The 18,663-nt window shown below is 39.9% G+C and overlaps 1 protein-coding gene across 7 annotated transcripts in view; it reads left to right on the top strand.

Annotated features, from left to right (window-relative positions):
* Nucleotides 1-18,663, top strand: part of nemy (cytochrome b561 family member no extended memory) — a 316,467-nt gene that overhangs the window by 255,452 nt on the left and 42,352 nt on the right. The gene's annotated exons all lie outside the window — the stretch shown is intronic.

The raw sequence follows: 18,663 nt of genomic DNA, 5'->3' as shown, positions 1-18,663 counted from the left end.
GCATTCACGGCCAACAAACTTTTACCGGTTAGCGAAATGCTGCTTTTTTGTATGATAGGTTCCACTACCCTGGTCGGATGCGATATAAACCTACCCAACTCTTGCATTCTGGTGAATATCTGTGATGCTATTATGACTAGACCTCGGATTTTTAGGTTCTACAAAGTGTCATTTTAGGTTTCTAAAATAGGTTCGAAGAATCCTAAAATAGGTTCTAAAGATCCTAAAATAGGTCCTAAACATTTTAAGTTAGGCTCGAAAATTTCTGAAGTAGGTTCAGAAAAAACTTAAAATAGTTCAAAATTCCTGAAAAATGTTGATTAGGTATAGTCACCGGCAATGAAAATGGGACACCTACGTATATCCTGAAATACACGCTATCTTGCATAACGTTATGTGTGTTGCCTAACCCTACGGCGATGACAGAACTTACCGTTGGAAATTTGCTAATAAAATCCACTCTTCGCCGTATAGTTAGGCAACAAGCTTTTTTCATGTTATTCACAGTCGAACTCCGCAATTTTGTCTGTGAAGTTCATCTTATGTGTTGAAAATAATATTTCAACAAAAATATAGTCAGTGGTGCAGACTTCAATGCTGAGATGTTAGATTGCAAGACTTGAATGCCAGAAAGCACCAAAGTGACTCGAAAGTGAGCAAGACCACACAGTTCAGACCACTTTGGATTGTACAGGTAACAGTGGCACCAGACATTTTGCTTTGTTTAGAGCTTTGAAAAATCACCATGGACTTGGAGGAAGGGGAATCGACAGAGAGTACGTTTCAAACATATTCGTCACTGAATTATTTCGTGACCAAACAAAGCAAATATGACTGTGCCCACAACTTGTCAAGACATGGGCTGTTCCATTTGGAACAAAGAAAAGTACGAGAATGGTCTGACATACAAAATCCTGTAAACCCTTTAAAAATATTTACAAACCTAAACAAAAGGCTTAATTTAGACGCATAAACCTAAAATAGGTTCTAACAAGCAAAATAGTTTTTTTAAGGCACTATCAAACTTCAACAGATGTTACATTTTTTAACGAAACTCTGACATAACTTATTATTTCTTACATACCTGTAAAGGAAAAAATAGGTTAAAAAACTAAATTCCGAGGTCTAATTATGACCAGGAATGATGCGGGTGTCTCCTCTAGAACTGAAGCAGCAACTACTGGGGCGGGCATCGTTTATTAGAAAAAAAAGCTTCATATGTGAAATTTATGTATTTTCAGTCTGCTGTAAGAATGAAGTAAATTTGTAAGCAAACACACGGGGCTTATGAGAGGTTACTCCAATGGCTGTTGTCATGGGCTTAACTTTCGGGGGCAGAATAGACAAATTTTCCATCCCATAAAATTGCATACAGGATTATTAGCAAATAACTATTACCCTTGTGAAATAACAAATATAACCCTTTATTACTATGTTCTTCAGGTCCCAGGGTACTAATAAAATTACTCTTAACTAGTAAAATTTAATAAAAGCGAAACTTTTGGTGGGGCAAGCTCCTCCCTTGCCCCAGCCAAGTTACGCCTATGGCTGTTGTGCAGGAAAGTTGCGTGTAGGAATATTGTACATATGCTACAACCAATACATTGATGGCCAAATTATCACCAGAACTAATATGTAGGCCAATCGAGGCTTGACCGAGCCACTATATGTGCTTCCACCAGGTATCGAACCCGGTACCCCTTGATTACAAGGTAACGAAGTAACCACTACGCCAAAGGAAACGAACTATTTCTCACAAATCACGTGGTTTTGTGGAGAATGTGATTCCCTCACCCCAGAACGATCTCGGCTTCATTTGTCATTTTCTTTGGCATCCAAAATGCATTTTAGTCCGAAAACTGAAGCACTGGAGAATTTCGAAACTTCAAAATGCAGCAATCTATAAATTATAGCCGATTTTCTGGTTGGCTGAAGAGTCAGTCGGTATAAGTTGCGTAGCTTGTAGTTGAGATATCAGCTTCAGTCGAAAATTCTTAATAGGGTCTACCCTCATAAACGGCATGTTAGTACTTGTATTGGAGTGGCAAAAATATTTTTAGTTTTGATTTTGGTAAACAGGCTACTTGGAACAAACGCACTTAAAAAGTCGTGATTACATGTTTTTCAGAAATAATATATTTTTGTATGATGTACAACTTAAAAATAATACAATTTTGGAAAATTATTTTCTCATTTGTCCGTGACTAGGGAAAGGAACTCTAAATCTTGGCTATGGGCACGTTTAACTCTGTATTTGAAGAATGATATTCCCGGAAGGAAATCAAATGTCAGCAGTACGATCTCGTAGACCTTAAAAATGTGTCACAAAGTCTCCGATTGTTCTCTGAGTAGAGCTGTAATGCCCTCATTTACTGGCAGTTCATCTCGCAGACGTGGTTCACATTGAGCCCGCTTTATGCCTAGCAGGAGGCTGCAGCTTGTTTTATGGAGCGCTTAAATTCCGAGAAGGAAACTTCGGTTAACTGATTAAGGATTACGGCTGCCAGCTTGCCGTCTGCTTCACACAAGCTTGTTGGTGGACTAATTGCATTTACCTAGTTTGGAAGAGGTTTTGCTTACACTGTCTCTCCCTCACGTTTTCCCTCTCATTCTCCTCTGTCCATCTTCTCTCTCCCTCTCTCTCCTATCTCTTTCCTCCTTCTCTTCTCATATCATCATTCTCTCTCTATTTTTTCTTCATCTCTCGTTCTCCCCTCTCTCTCAACATCTTTTCTCCATCCTCATCTCTTTCTTCTCCCACCATCTCTCTTCTCTTTCTCCCTGAATTTTCTCCCATCTCTCGCTCTCTCTCCCTCTCCTTTCTCGGTCCATCTTCTCTCTCTCAATATATATTTTTTTCCCTCCCTCCTAATCTCTTTCCACTCTTCTGATCTCTTCCTTCTCCCACCATCTTTATTCTCTCTCCCTGTATTTTTCTCCATCTCTCTCTCCCCTTTCTCCACCCATCTTCTCTCTCTCTCCTAATCTGTTCCTCACTTCTCATCTCCCACCATCTTCATTCTCTCTATTTTTCTCCATCTCTATATCTCTTATATCTCCATGCTTTCTTTTTCTCATTTCATTCCCTCTTTTGATTTTCCTCGCATCTTTTTTTGCTTCTCTCTCTCTCTCTTTCCTCTGTTCCCCTCTCTCCACCCCTTCCTTCCTCCTCTCTTTGTGGGCGTCTTTTGCTTATCTTTTTCTCTCATCCGTGAACTAAGGCGGACCATTATGGGAAAGAGAGTAGCTGTTGGTAGTGACGTATTCACGGTTTCATCCCCCCCCCCCCCTACGTTCAAGTTTTTTCACCATGACTCCCACCACTACTCCATTGCATTTGTACCCTCGGACACTCATACAGGTGGTAATGTCGAAATGAAAAAAAGTAAGTGAACAATCGATAAGCACATAAAATGTTGGGATATACGTATGTAGGAACCGTAAGAATACAGTAGTAGCACGTATGATGTGGTGATTTCCCATGTGTGTTTATCGAAAGTAAAAACTGGTACAGAGTGAAAATGCTGTTTATTTACATATTTATTGAAGGCATTTGAACCCAGAACATTTTAATTTTAAGACAGCAAGTGTGTCTTTCCGCGACCGAAATATGTACCACTCCAGCTGCCATACACACAATGTGAAATGATGCATATTCATGTCTGCAAATTGTGGGAATGATTTTAACAAGAAAAAGTAAGAAAACAACAACAAAAATCAGGAAGTTCGTAAATTTTCACACACACAATCCATTCAAGGAACTTGGTTTTTTAAGAAAGTGGAGGAGAAACTTGTCGGCAAACTTCCCCAGTCCAGAACATTGTTGCTGCTTGTGTGTAACGAAACGTGCCGGCAGATAAGATGTGCATGTGTTCATATTTATTGCATCTGCACGAAAGCTTCCCACCTACAAGCAGGAGTTGAAAGCATGTTAATTGAGGTTTTCTGGCCGAAAGGAGTCGTGTCGTGGTCGCTAACACCCACAGAAACGAACGCTTGTGGGCCCAAGAGCTAATTTCTACCAACAGGCGATAAAACAAACAAGATCTCTTTTCTTTTACTTTTTTGGGAGTGAGCTGGTGAAAATCTCATTTAACACCTTATTGCTTCTGCGTTCACTTTTAGGAACCCGAGAGCAGGCAACCGTAACGTTGGCATAATTACACGAATGCGAGAACGAATCTGCCGATCAGGAGTCGAATGTTGCAATCGAGGTAGAAAATTAACGTGCTGCAAGATGTGATTGGAACATGTTGCTGCTTATTTAGGCCAATGGAAAACGTTTTGGCATTTTGAAATATGATTTTTCCCCCCTTCGAGTCGAACAAATTGAAATTGCACAGTTCATTGGCTTCACCATTGCTATACAGTAAAATAATTATTTGTTTGAATTAACAAAACATAAACAAAGAAGCTTTTACTAAATTTGGTAACTAAGCGAATGTGGACGATTACCAAAAAGCTTTCGGTACTGGTAAACAATTACTTGTCGAAACAAATGTTCGGTTATGCGAAACATTATTTTTTATTATTCCAACTTTTTCTCTGTACAATGCATGTGTTTTTCTTATTTTACGTTGTTCTTCTACCTTTGCCGACCTCTGTGGCGGAGTGGTTAGCACAGCGCGCTAGGACTCCAGGAGTCCCGGGTTCGAATCCCGGCCTAAGCATGGATGTTCTTTGTTTGCGCCCCTTCATCAATTTCATCATATCATCACTCACGCTTCATCTTTGCGATTAGCCAAACGTGGCGGAAATGGGAAGTAAAGAGGTAATTGTGACGTCAGTTCTTCGTCCTGACTTGTTGCTCGCGCTCACTATTGGTTTTTCAGCTAGACTGAAATGTTTTCTTTGCCATGTAGGATTGATTATTAATATAATATATTAAAAAAAATATCGGTTAGGCAGCTTACGTTATGCAGTGTCCTTTTTTTTGTAGCTGGCCAGTGCAATATTTTGTCATCTTCTATATTAGACGTTATAATTTATTTATTTAACTGAGGATTCCAAATACAGCAATAGCTATTTCACGTTGAAATGTACTAATAAGAAAAAAAAAAACAACGTAAAATAAAATTTGCTAAACTAGGGAGGAAGGGGCAACAACTTCCACCTGGCCACGCCACTGGCTGTAAACATTGGATGTATAGAGATCCAAGTGTCATTTCTATAAAATCACCCGAGAAATTTACTATAATTTCTATAGTCTAAACTAGCCATACCGGAGCAAATATCTCATTGCAGCAAAAATAGAATGGGGGCAGAACAGAAAACATCATTGCAGTCGCCAGATCCTTGTTAACCGGCAATCACGGTGAATTTCTAGAAAGGGGAGTTGGTGTTTGAGTAACCATATAAACTCCTCCCTATAGATATTAGAGAAGGTGCTACTTTTATTATAAGGTCAAAAGATCTGTCTTCAGAAGTGAATAGTATTTCGTCCTAGAAGTTAACTTTCGTGAACAAGCAAAATTAAATTTCACTCTGGAACATCCAGGCCAGGAGAAGACTCACATTTCAACTGCACGACGCTCGATCCTGTAAAGTACAGGGTTTTCCAAAAGTCCAAACATTTTTCCACTGAAATATCTCTGTTCGTTACACATTTATAGTGAATTTAAATGTGGGAAGGACTTTTGTAGAACCCTATTACAAAAATTGTTCCCTCGAAAGAGCTTCCAAAATGAAAATAACATTCTCCATGAAAGGATTTTAATTCTTTGGATACTGGAAAAGCGAAAGAAGTTCCCTTGAAATATTTTGAAGAGCCTTCTCGTACCTTTCTTTGCTTCCCGAACACCTGAAAGAAGGACCGGGACCTTTGCGATCCCGAGTCTCATAAAAATGTGTACCGGGGGAATAGACTTTGGTTTAATAGGCGTACATAAAACGAAATGAAGCTGTGCGAAGTGTCCCTTAGCTTTGTTTGAGAAACCCAGGAAGACCTTTCTGACAGAGGTTTTCTTTCAAGAACCCGTTGTGTCCTTTCCAACTACCTTTTCTTTAATTTATTCGGGACAAAATTAGCCTTTACCTTAACCACCCTGTGGTTCTCTAACGGTATCACAGGTATTCTTCAGGTACCTTTTCAACATGACTAACGATCTGCAAAGTACCATGTATCATGCAGCAGGTAAAATAGCATAATTCGTCATGTAACTGTTTTCCACACGTTGCCAGTGCAATTTCAGATCTGATGTACTGCAATAAGTTTGAAGTTCACTTCATATTTATTTGGTACTGGCAACAAATCAAGCATGTACAATAAACATCCTCCCTTCCCCTTCCAGCAATGGATACTAATTTTAGATTTCTTAAAATTTATAGTTCCCCTCTCTCTGTGAGGCCTCAAACCCTTCTTGAAGACGAAGGGCCCAGAAATGATATAGGAAATAGTCATTAACACGACTATTGTGACAAACGAACGCCCATGTGAGAGTAGACAAAACTAACTTACCACTCAAACCTGTAACAATTTTCAGGTAACGTTCAGATTAATATTAACCCTCAAATGGCCTTACGAAGTTAGAACACGGTACTTGAAAACATGATATTGACACTTAGCCCCTGCAGAATACAGAGAAAAAGGTTTATTTGGAATAACCAAAAAATAGTTTCTGGCCACCAAACATTTTTTAATTTTTTTTTAATAACAAATAGTTATTGAAGATTAGGCACACACAGGAGATGTACTACCTAGAAAGTTTCAGCGAAAAATGCAGGCTCGACCAGGACTCGAATCCGGGTCTCTGCATACCGTGTCATAGCTCTAACCACTGAGCTACCGAGCCGGCCTGGCCTCGCCTGAGAGACTATTCCACGCAGGAAAAACTACGACAGAGAAAAGTCAGGCGAGGCCAGGCCGGCTCGGTAGCTCAGTGGTTTGAGCCAGAGACCCGGGTTCGAGTCCTGGTCGAGCCTGCATTTTTCGCTGAAAATTTCTACGTAAATAAATAAGTAAATTCTTTTAGTAATCGTGTACGATTGTTTAGAGATACCAAAGAATTTGGTCAAAATTACCAAATTTAGTAAATGATACTATTTTTTTGTTGTTCATAGCTACCAAAAATCTTAACCAAATCAGTTTAATCTGTGTATTAATATATTTAAGACCTAAAGCTTTTTCTCAAATGTTGCTTCAAGTATCTGAATTTCATTACAATACAATAAGCTTTCGATAACGCTGATCAAGAATTGTAGAATAATTCCAGGAGCTAAATAAGGGTTTTGCCATTAAGGCTAAACAACTGGGAAAGGTGATTTGCTGAAGGTAGAGAAATGGCCTCTTTAGACTTAAAACTTCTACACCCGCGGGACTTCTCTTTCGGAACTCTTCTGGTATTTTCTCAGAAACCAAACGGTGCAAGGAGCCGTGCATGAAACCGGACCGGCGTAGAAAAGAAAGTCCTGAAGATCTGGACGACGACTTGTACGTCGACGTTCGATGGTGCGGAACGAGACACATTTCTCGTCGTCACCATTAGAGATTACACGTTCCAGTGGAACGTCACGCTCCAGATATTTCAGCAAATCCTCTGTTTTAGGGTACCACCTTGATCGCGTGAGATGTCGCCCTTCGGAGAACCAGTTTTTCCGCACCAGATTCACCAAGCAGGTTCAAACTGAGTTGATCCAGTCAGATCTTTTGCAAAAAATTCGCATGTGCTCAAATGCGTTGGCTAAGGATTACTTAGATGTTAACACTGAGTTCTAATCCAGAGGTACCTGCTGTGGGTGAGCGGTTCGGTTGAAATCTCACGTAAAAGGAAACTCAAGAGTAGTGTATTGGTGAACGATTTTCAAGTTTTGGTTATTGTTGGCATTTGTTGAAATTCCAAGTGCTCGTTTCGTAAGGAGCTATCTGTCGGTCAAGCATTAAATTTCAAGGCAACATTTTGAATAGCCAGCTATACTATGTAAACTGCATCAATATTTGATTGTGCTTTTCTCTCAAAGCCCTTCTTTATTGTAATACATCTTTATATTTGCCTGCCCCCGTGGCGGAGTGGTTAGCACATCGCGCTACGACACCAGGGGTCCCGCGTTCGCATCCCGGCCTGGGCATGGATGTTTGTGAGTGTGTATTCATCAATTTCATCATATCATCACTCATCCCCATCTTCGCAAATTAGCCAAAAGTAGCACAAAAGCGAAGTAAAATAAAGCAAATCAATCAATCAACATCTTTGTTTTTATTATTTAGCGACGCTCTTTGCCTCTTTTGGCTAGTTGCGACGATGAGGGTGATCGATGATTGGATGGAATTGAAGGGACAACTGCAAATAACATCCATGTCCAGGTCGGGACTCGAATCCGGGAACTTCGGCCGGCGGTAGCAGCCGAAACTTTGACTATTTAGTTGCAAATATTTATTTATTGTTGCAATGAATGAAATCCTGAATTTTGCAAACATTTCCGTCCACGTCTCAAAAATAACCCATATCCCCTGGTGAATAGGTATTTTTTCCAATGGGAAATTGATAGATGCCCGCTTACCACCAAAATTTCGATATGATTCGATGAACCGACCACGCGTCAATAAATTATAAATGCTGCTTGGCAGAGCATTACCTCAAAAGGTTGGTGCTCCTCGAAGTTCAGTTTTTAATGTTCTGTTTGAAACAATGTCGAGATTGTGTTAAATATGTATGCGTTAATATCATATTCACAACGAACTTCAACAAACCATAAAGCAGGTGTATTGCGTTAATAAGCTGGTTGTAAAGTGATAATTAAGGCATACCCGTGAATTCTGACACTATAGTCTTAGGTAAAGTTCATGACGAATGTAGCATCTGTACAATGATAAGCATGCGCAGAATATTTTGGCAGCGCGCTTTACTCATTAGCTCGTTTCGAAATAAGCTTTCAGATAGCTCACACAAGTATTAAATTACAACCAGACAACTTTGAACAGCCATTTATATTCAAGTTGCATTGATATTTGAATGTGCTCTTCTCTCAGAGTCCTTCTTTATTGTAATACATGTTTATTTTTTGTATTTTTTTGTTATTTAGCGACGCTTTCCTGCAGCCCCGTAGCTAGATATTTTGGCCGCCCTAGGCAAAATTGTGGTTTGGCGCCCCGCACTACCAAGCGCCGACATTTTGTGTGCCTCCTTCGATATTTTCTTCTTATGCCATGGTTTGTAATATTTACATCCTACAAATTTCGAAATGAGGAAACAAAGAAAATTCATTAAAAATAACATAGGTCATATTTAAAGATTCGTAGTTTGCATTTCTGATTTTAAGAAAGAAGTTTTGCATATTTAAGATTATTTCAGTTATGTCTGAAGAAGAAAACAACTTTAAAAACGTACTACAGAAATTTCCAACAGTGTGTTACCAGAATGTAAGCCCATAACTAAAAGAAGAAAATGTTAAGAATGCTAATTAAAATAAATAATAATGTGAAATATGTTCTCAGTAGAAAATGTGTAATATAAAATTATTCACCTCTGCTTGAAAAGTGGCATCGTGTAAACTATGTATTACACATTATTCTAAGTAAAATTTACAAAATATTTATAAAACTCGATTTATATCTCAAAGAAAATAATTTCAATGACGGAAGATCGTCAATTATCCTGTCAAAATTGACCATTTTGGAATGATGAAATATCTAGGGGCCACTTCATCACTTGAAAATGTTCGATGGGTACAAGGATCGAGTAACACCTATGTTTTTCTTCTTACATCTGGCAATTTTAAATTTCCCCGTCGCATATTCTTTTTTTTTAAATGGCGCCCTAGGCTTCAGCCCCCCTAGCCTACCTCTCGCTACGGGCCTGCTTTCGTGTCACTTTTTTGTTAATCGCGGCGATGAGGATGACTGATTTGTTTGTTTTACTTTCGTACTCGAGGCTTCCATCTTTCAGTTCATCAGCATAACGCACAGGCTGCGTGAACAATGCAGGAACACCACCAGCACATTACAACCCACGTTCAGAGAAATCGCGCTTGTCTGAGAGAGAACATTGTTCCGTTCACAGTAATTAACGCAGGCTAACTTCCTGTTCTGGTCGACAAGATCCTCGCGGGAGAAACACAATATCCTCTTGGAAGACGATTTTCACGCGGAAGGCGAGCTCCACAAGGGTTCTTGCACTTTCGTACTTCTGGAGCGTGTTTTTAACTGTACTTTCGTGCACGATTGGGAACATTGGTCTACATGGAGACATTACAGTTAGAAAATGCCCACGAATGAGCGAAAATTCGAAGGTAATTAAAGCATTTATTTGTCGCATTACAATTTCCTGGTAGCCGCTACATTAGAAAATCTCTTGTGCACGTGCGCTAGGAGTTCGATGGTTGTAGATTTAAAGAGCAGGGGTATTCTATTATAATAATGCCTTTATGTGGCTTGGCAACATTGTCTTCATACTTGATCAGGTAATGCGTTTTTTGGTGAAGTGCGTGCCGAGACCTGAAGTTTAGAAATTCTAATCTCACCCGAAATTATAAATTATGATGGGAAGGAAATGTTCCACTGAGCTCTCGCTTTTGATGCGAACCAGCCCGGGTTCGAATTCAGGTAGAAACTCCAAAATTTTGTTCTTGACTCAAAGGACTCCGGTGTAACAACGGCGAAGGGACTCTTGTGTGCTGACAACGTGTTACTCACTGAAAAGGCTGTTCAAAAACACTCGCGGCACACTATGTACAGATGAAAAGTTAATCTGAAGGGATTCTTTGAAAGTGTAATTTTGTGGAAATGTGTTGCAGATTCCTCTGTTCACAAACTGATATACGTGCATGGTTTGAGTGGAATAACGATTCTTAAAAATGTTTCATACTCATTATTGAACCGAAACCTTCTGTTTGTTCTCTTTGGAGTGAGAAAGAAAGATCTCTCGTTTCTTACTTTTGATTGATTGATTGATTTAGTTTATTTTACTTCGCGTTTTGTGCCTCTTGGCTAATTTGCGAAGATGGGGATCAGTGATGAAATGATGAATGGACATTCACAAACAACCAAGCCCGACTGGGATTCGAACCCGGGACCCTTGGCGTCGCAGCGCGATGTGCTAACCACTCGGCCACAGGGTCGGGCGTTTCTTACTTTTCTCTGTCTCTCTCTCTCCATTTCTATTTCAGAGAGAGCGAGGAAGAGAGGAAAGAAAGGAAAGTGGGGAAGGAAGGAGAGAGAGAGAGAGAGAGAGAGAGAGAGAGAGAGAGAGAGAGAGAGAGAGAGATTTCTTGCTTTTCTCTCCAGAAAGAAAGAAAAGTAGAAGGATAGTTAATTTCGTTAATTGTTGTGTATAAAGTTAAATAAAATTGAAATATATTAATTTCTACAAGTTAATATTGTTTTATATAAGGATAATGATTTTAATGTATAATGCCTAATGTCTGACCCTGCTAAATTCCCTTCTGAAGTTTCTTCCCGGGCACGCCCTTGGTTGAAATTCATGTTAACCGAGCAGTTGTGTGTTAGGAATGCCTAAAGAGAAAAATATATCCGAAGCATTATAGTTAATTCACAAGGTTGAATGCGTCCACTGCTGATAGAATTTGAATACATGTTGGTGGCAAGAAGCGCTGTCCAAACCGTTTGTGTGTAGTATCTCCTCTCTGTCAGCCACGTGCAGCAGGCCTGCTGTTTCGTATGCAGCACACACAAACCTTTGAGATTTGTTTAGGGAACGTTGCTCAAGCCTCTTAAACAGCTGTCACAGGAAATTGGCAATTTTTTTCTTCTAATAGCGTGCCTTTGAGCGTGGCTACTGTATGTGATTGACAAAAACCGATCGACAGATTCTGGTCGACGGAAAGCTGAAAAAAGGCATGGAAACTTCAAATACACACACAGAAATCGCAAGTCTTCATAATTTCAGATTTTGATGTGTTTCGTCATAAGGTATACCCACAACCAATTTCCTGAAACATTTCGCGAATGTGCAAAGGATTTGGTTTGTAAGTGTGATTAAAAACATCGTGATTTCCTGTTATGTTATTTACATACGTATCACAAGGATGGTGACACGAATCTTCCAAGAACAAATTTTTTGAAGGTCTGTGAATGTGATTCTAAACCTCAAACATGAGTACACATTAATTTTCTGTTGTGTGCAATGCAACGAAGCTCAGATCTTAAATCATTGAAGGTGCATCCATATAATATCCCACAAGTGTTGTGGAAATCTAGTTTACTAATACATTTATCGAGCATCTCGAAGGCAGATTTAAATTGATGACTTTGCCATTGTCGTAAGCTGCTAAGAAACTTGTTCACCTTTTGAATTTTTGCACAGTAGCTAATAGTCGTGGGAAAACTCGATCATCATCATCTGGTACTATTGGACATTCTGTTATTTAGGGATTCAACTGCTGAATTTAGAGACAGAACATCCAGAGCCACGCATGTGTACGTTTCAACAACTTTTCCCCCTTTTTACCGCAGTTATTCTCAGTCCATTAGTAAGCAACACAGAACGAAAATAACTCTTCCCATACGAGTTTTCTGATGAATGCGGGTGACCTGGAAAAATCCTGGAAACCGGCTGGAGGAGAGCAACCAGAAATTCCTTGCCTGTCTCGGCATTGAAATTGTATCCGCAAGGGAATTCTATTTGAAACCGGACTCACCCCCCGAGGAGGGTAAAAAAATAAGGACGGTGAAACTCACCTTCGGGATGTCGGCAGTGGCAGACATCAAAAAGCACCTTGCCTCGCTTAAACTGCTTTGTTCCCTGTTATTTTGAAGTTCCCTACAGTAGCACCGACCGATGGTTTGTCCTTTGTTGCTTTCTCCGGCGAACAAGTCTTTCTCTGCCTTTGATTCGAAAATTCTTCCTCCTTGAGTTTAGGTTTTTCATGGTCTGTTGAAAATTTATTGTTATCCCGTCTTTAATATTCCAAGGGAACATAATGTAGCGTGGCTGCAAAACAGGTGAGAAATGGTGGGCAACTTTTCACATGCACCATGTTAAGAAAGGAAACCTCTTCCCATATATAAAAGTCACTTCCTTTTCACGTAAGCGGCGTATTCACAAGAACAGGCATCTATGACCAGGCCGGAAAAGCCTATCCTTTCATCACCGGTCGACAAATTCACCAGGCACTACGAACTCATCTCTACCGATCTGTTGGTACTAGAAGAGATCTGCGGTTTCACCAATTGTAGGATACACATTTCTCTTTGCGCCCGTATCAAGTGATATCGCGAAGATATTCAGAGTCAGCTCTTGAGTGCACCGTTCTTCTCGTGAGTTAAACGGAGCATCTCTGGATTCAGTTTCAGGGTCACCCTAATTTCCAAACAAATACCATGTTGGATGATGTGATTCTCTCCCTCTCTCTTTGTTCAAGTTGCTGCCTTAAACCCATTGTATTCAGAACTTTTCTTCAGGCATGCTGAAGCTTTCTGACATTTTCTGTGTGTGTGTCCCACCCCATTCTTTACCCTTGTTTGTGCAGAGGATACATACGTACATCTGTATCCTACATCTCTCCAACTTCCCACGCCCGACTTCTCCACTACAGTTATAGTAGAAATGTTCTGGTGGAAATTGTTAGATTTTTCCCTTCATGAGAGATTACAAGTTATTCTGATTTGTAGAATCTTACGTTTTACAACATTCATTCTGCTTTATTCTATTGCTCACGCTTGGTACATTGCTCTTGAGTAAATAAGATGCTGGTGGTCTTTTTTAAAAGCGTGGATCAACTTTTCTTTTCAGAATAAAGCCATATAAAAGAAAGGAATCTGATTTGTTTTCCGAAACTTTTACTGCAAACATTGACTTAAAAAAAAGAAACACTGACATTAAAAAAAATAAACATCTGCCTAAAATATATTTTGTACTAGATTCGACTGTTCAATAGCAACTTCGATATGTACTCAACTGTACTCGTGAATTGGTAATTCGCGTCTTCCTGTCCGCATTCTTGCATTTCCTATTAGACTTTTCTGAGTTTTGCATACTTTCGTGTGTAGTTTGAGTGTGTGTGTGAGAGAGAGAGGAGAGAAAGAAAAGAAGAGAGAGAGAGAGAACAAGATAGAAAGGAAGGAGAGGGAGAAAGAAAGAAAGGTCTCTCTTCCTTCTCAGTCTTTCTCTCTCCTCTCTTTCTCATGAACACCGAGAAAGTTCTTTACCTTTGCACTAAAGCAATAACATTTTGTGGTGGAACTATGATAATATAAAAGGCAGTTTATGGGTGGAAGAATAAATTTTCTTAGTGGAATCGAACTTAAACCGCGGGTTTTATTCGATTTAACTCTGCTTTTAGTGGAGCAAGGCAGAGAAGGACAGAAAAAATACATCTGGCAAATATCAATTGAACAAAATCAAGCTTCGGCTAGGCTAGTGTGGTGTAGTGCTCAACATCCATCAGCGACAGCAAAAAAAGTAGAACCGAGCTGTCGATATGAAGAAGTGCGGAAATTTATGTACCAGACTCGTTTGCTTATGGATTGCCAGCTTTTCATGTTTATTGAAGGATAGCGCGACATGACCTGGCCAATGTGCTCTGGATTCATGCAGCTGTAAACAATCATCTTCATGTTGACAGCTACAAGTGGGGTCCAAAGGTTCAGACTGTAAGCTGCTAGTGACACGAATATTTACCATTCCCGTTGCAGTTCTATAAGATGTTTGTTTGTAGAGGCGCTTAGAAGTGTGTTCGAGGACCCAGTTTCTGCAGATCAGCAACGCAAACTTCGTACGGCACGAAGGAACTACACAATACCCACAGATGCAACTTGGGAAGGCCAAGTGGGTACTTTCCCACTCAAAATTCTCATGTTTATTAACATTTGCAATTTTAGGACATTTTTGTTAACCTTTTGGGACCTAAGGTTCATGTTCTGGCCCCCCCCCCCCCCCGAAGTTAGGCCCTAAGTTACGATGCTGACAATAACCACGGGAATGTTGGAAGGCGTATGTAAGTAGCGTGACTCGGTGTTGTAGACTTATTTTTCTACCTCAGAAACTATTGTTGAGAAGGCATTCAGAACTCGGGGTAGTCTAGTTGCCAGTGGCGTGCCCAGGATTTTCGAAAGGGTATACTCTTTCTAGTTGTCAGCCCCCAGTTTGCCATCTTTTTCTGCCTTTGACGTTCTTTATTTTTTAGGGATACTGTGCCAAAGGGGAGAGGGGTTAGGACACCCAGCAACCCCCTTTGGGCACGCCACTGCTAGTTACTACGTACATCATCTCGTAATTAGATAATTCCGGTTCAATTCTCTGTTGTGCTCATTCCAGTGGATTGGTTCCCACTTTAGGCTGTAGAATCAGGCCCTGTTAGCATCTGATGGTGGTTAAAGTATTGCCAATCTTTACTTGTATTAAAGTTGCATTAGAAATTCAACAATGTATGCATATAGAGATGAAGGAAATGCCTATTTTATAACCCCCACACAGCTGGTTGTGGTGTGGCAAATGCACTATATTTTATGTTTCGGTATTTTTCAATGAAAGGTGAGAGCACCTGTAAATATTTCCGATATGGCAACAGTGTTCTCGAGCCAGGTGCATCAACTATGTGGCAACAATGTATTTTCGTTCATAACGTGAGCAAGACTTCTTCCCTCCAGCGTGCGTGGTAAAAATGAAGAAGAAAAGGGAAAAAACTGGTTGTAACCAAACAGAACCAGGGGCTGTCTTTATTGAGGATTGAAGGTGCCATGTTGCTAGGAAAGGGAGGGGGGTTGCTGTATATTGTTGTCTGTCAATGTAACACATTTGGAAGCGGGCTTATTTTATCCTGTGCGGAAATGCTGATGACAGCAAGGCTACAGAAAAGGTGTCTCGGGGATTCAGTTCGCGCTAGTTTTCTTGGTATTGCCGGCTTTTTACACAATTCTTTTATCAGTCAATGGCAGGATCATGGTTGTTGCCAGAAATCTCTTGTAGAGGAAAGAGGTAGAGTTTGTTCACAATTGATCGTTTTGATATAAATATAACATAAACATTATTAATATTATCTCTAATGACTATTATTGTTATCCTTTGGGAGAGACTTGTATTTAATACACTGGAGAACGAGTATCTGGCAACTGTTTTTAATTCATTTGTTATAGGCTTCAGATCATTAATGCATTATCATAGTGTGTTACAAATTTTACACCCCTCGATCAAGGGCAATCAATGTTCGAAGATTAGGGGAAATATATTTGCGAAGTTAATGAAGAAAAAAACTGTTGAATTGAATGGTATAAGTCCTGATCATTTTCCCTTTCTTATTTCGCTGGAATTTAATTAACTGAAATATATTTATTTTATCTACTCTCGTAAATATTGAATTAATTTCAATTTCCTACAATCAAATGAAGAGCTGTCAAATTTTCACACCTCCCTTCGCGATGCCCTTTGGCAGGATTAAAAAAAAACAGTACCATTGGTTTTCTAATTTCATTGAACCTTACCGACAACTAACTAACTCTTTAGCCTTCTTAAACCCGAAGGTTCATGGCTGCAGCAACACAGGCCTTCCATCTGTCCCTATCCTGAGCAAAATCTATATACTTTTTTTTCTATCCCTACCGATTTCATTTAGGTCCATCTCAACGTTATCCCTCCATCTTCGCCTTCCTACAGGTCTCGTACTATCAGGTTTCCCCACAAGAATCCTGTAAGCTCCTCTTTCCTCTCCCATTCGTGCCACATGGCCTGCTCACCTAAGTCTTCTTGATTTAATCATTCTGATAATATCTGGACATAAATACAAATTATGTAGTTCGAAATTATGTAACTTTCTCCACTCACCTGTCTCCTTATCCCTTTTAGGTCCAAACATTTTCCTAAGGATCTTATTTTCAAATACTCTCAATTTACCGACAACTTTCTGCAGTAACACCCTAGTGCACTCTTCCATGTTGTGGTGCTGATCATATCACCCTTCACAACGGTTGAGATCTTCAGTATCGGGGGCTACCTCTCTCTCCCCCTCCCTGTTATGTGCCATAATGGCATGCTGCAATGTGCAGGAGAAGGCTTTACATTTTTATTCTTCCAAATAAATCTCTGACGTAAAAGAAGAGTTGGCAGCACTGCAGCCTCCCAATTGTTATCGATATTCCATATTGTACATGTAAAATTGTGTGTTGTATATCATAGTCTTACATTCCAATTGTAATATGCCTTTAATAGTTTACCATTTTATACACTAATTTTCTTTTATATTCGTAACCAACTTTGTGCTTTCTTGTTGGCCTTTTCGTGTGTCTTCTCGTTCAAAGACATCGTTTCAAAGGTTTTATTACAGTTAACATGCAAAAAACATATAGATGGAGAAGGTAGATCGGTATACAGAGTAATACAACTGTATGATGCAGTTAGTTTCGTACCCCTGGTAATGCGGAGTAATGATTACAAATGTTTTTTTCATGATTTTAAGTCATTACGGCTATAGTACAGTTTATAATGGGCAAATAAGGGGGGAAAACAACAAAAACAGGCGTCTCTTCAAACCAATGGCGTTTCATACACTGAAGAACTTGTAAACGTCTCACGAGTCGCAAATTCTGTTCTCTTGTACTGTTTAATTCCAAACAGAAGGAGGGGGAGAGCATCTTCTGGGAGGAAAAAAGTGGTATTATACTTTCGTTCCTGTAGCCTTTGCCTTCATGGAGACGACTGTCTGTTTTTGTAGACAATAAATCAGGTCAATACCCTGCGAATGGTGGAAGGGAGCAAGCGAACGCCTGATTTGTTGGCTCTATTACAGCTCCACGGAGATTTCCTGCGGCAATTCGTGAAAGAATGTCTGGGTTGGTGGTGGTCGCAATGTTAGGATCTTGGACACAGTCCATGATCTTAAAGGCTCTGAAATTGCTAATAGTTTCTGCCTGCTAAAAGTTTCTGCCTCCTATTGCTTCAGGAACGCAGAAAGATTACTCTCTATATGCACTTCGCACTGCTTGTTCGTGTGTGTGAAGATAAAATCTTTACGGAAGTGTTATGGTAGTATACAATGAAGGTGTCATATTTGGTGTAGTGATTTTTAGAATCTTGAGAAGTTTTCCCAGAATATCTTAGAATCAGCACGTAGGTGTACCAAGGTGCGTGTGTTGTGTGTAGAGGGAAGGCTCCAGATATTCTCGATGTTGCTAGACTGCTCAGTACAACTTAAGATATACAAGTAGTATTTGATAGTTGTAGTATTCGAAGAACGGTAGTGAGTCATATAACATGCTTTGATTTGATGTAATTTTCATTTAGCGTCGCTTTTCTCCCACGTTGTGGCTTATTGATGATACGATGAAATTGATTCACACTCACAAAAGAAGACCCACGTCCATACCTGGAGTCGAACCCGGGACCCCTAGCGTCGTAGTGCGTTGTGCTGACCACTCCGCCGGGGTCACATGCAACATGTCGGAACGAGAATTTCTCGAATGTGGTCTGAAGGAAACCAACGGAAATATTTCCGAGATCGTGTGGGCAGAAAGAATAGATGTATTCTGAACACACGCTTCGGAATAACACTTTTCACGTGGGTGTTGTGGATTTTTGCAATTTCTGTGTAAAGTGTTCAGAAATTCTTTCTGTAGGGTGCTTCAGCTCGGGAATGTCCCGGTTTTTTGGCACTGAAAATGTGATTCCGGAAGAAACCTAACTATACGACGATTTTTTTCAATATCAAATGTAGAGTACAGCCAGTTGTCCACCATTTGTTGATGTTTTGATAGTGTGGTTCGACGGGGTGTCCTGCTTC

Source organism: Lepisma saccharinum, chromosome 4, assembly GCF_977018435.1.
Source record: "Lepisma saccharinum chromosome 4, izLepSacc3.1, whole genome shotgun sequence".
Lineage (NCBI taxonomy): Eukaryota > Metazoa > Arthropoda > Insecta > Zygentoma > Lepismatidae > Lepisma > Lepisma saccharinum.
The sequence above is the reverse complement of the archived record's forward strand: the minus strand, read 5'-3'. Positions and strand labels throughout refer to the sequence as shown.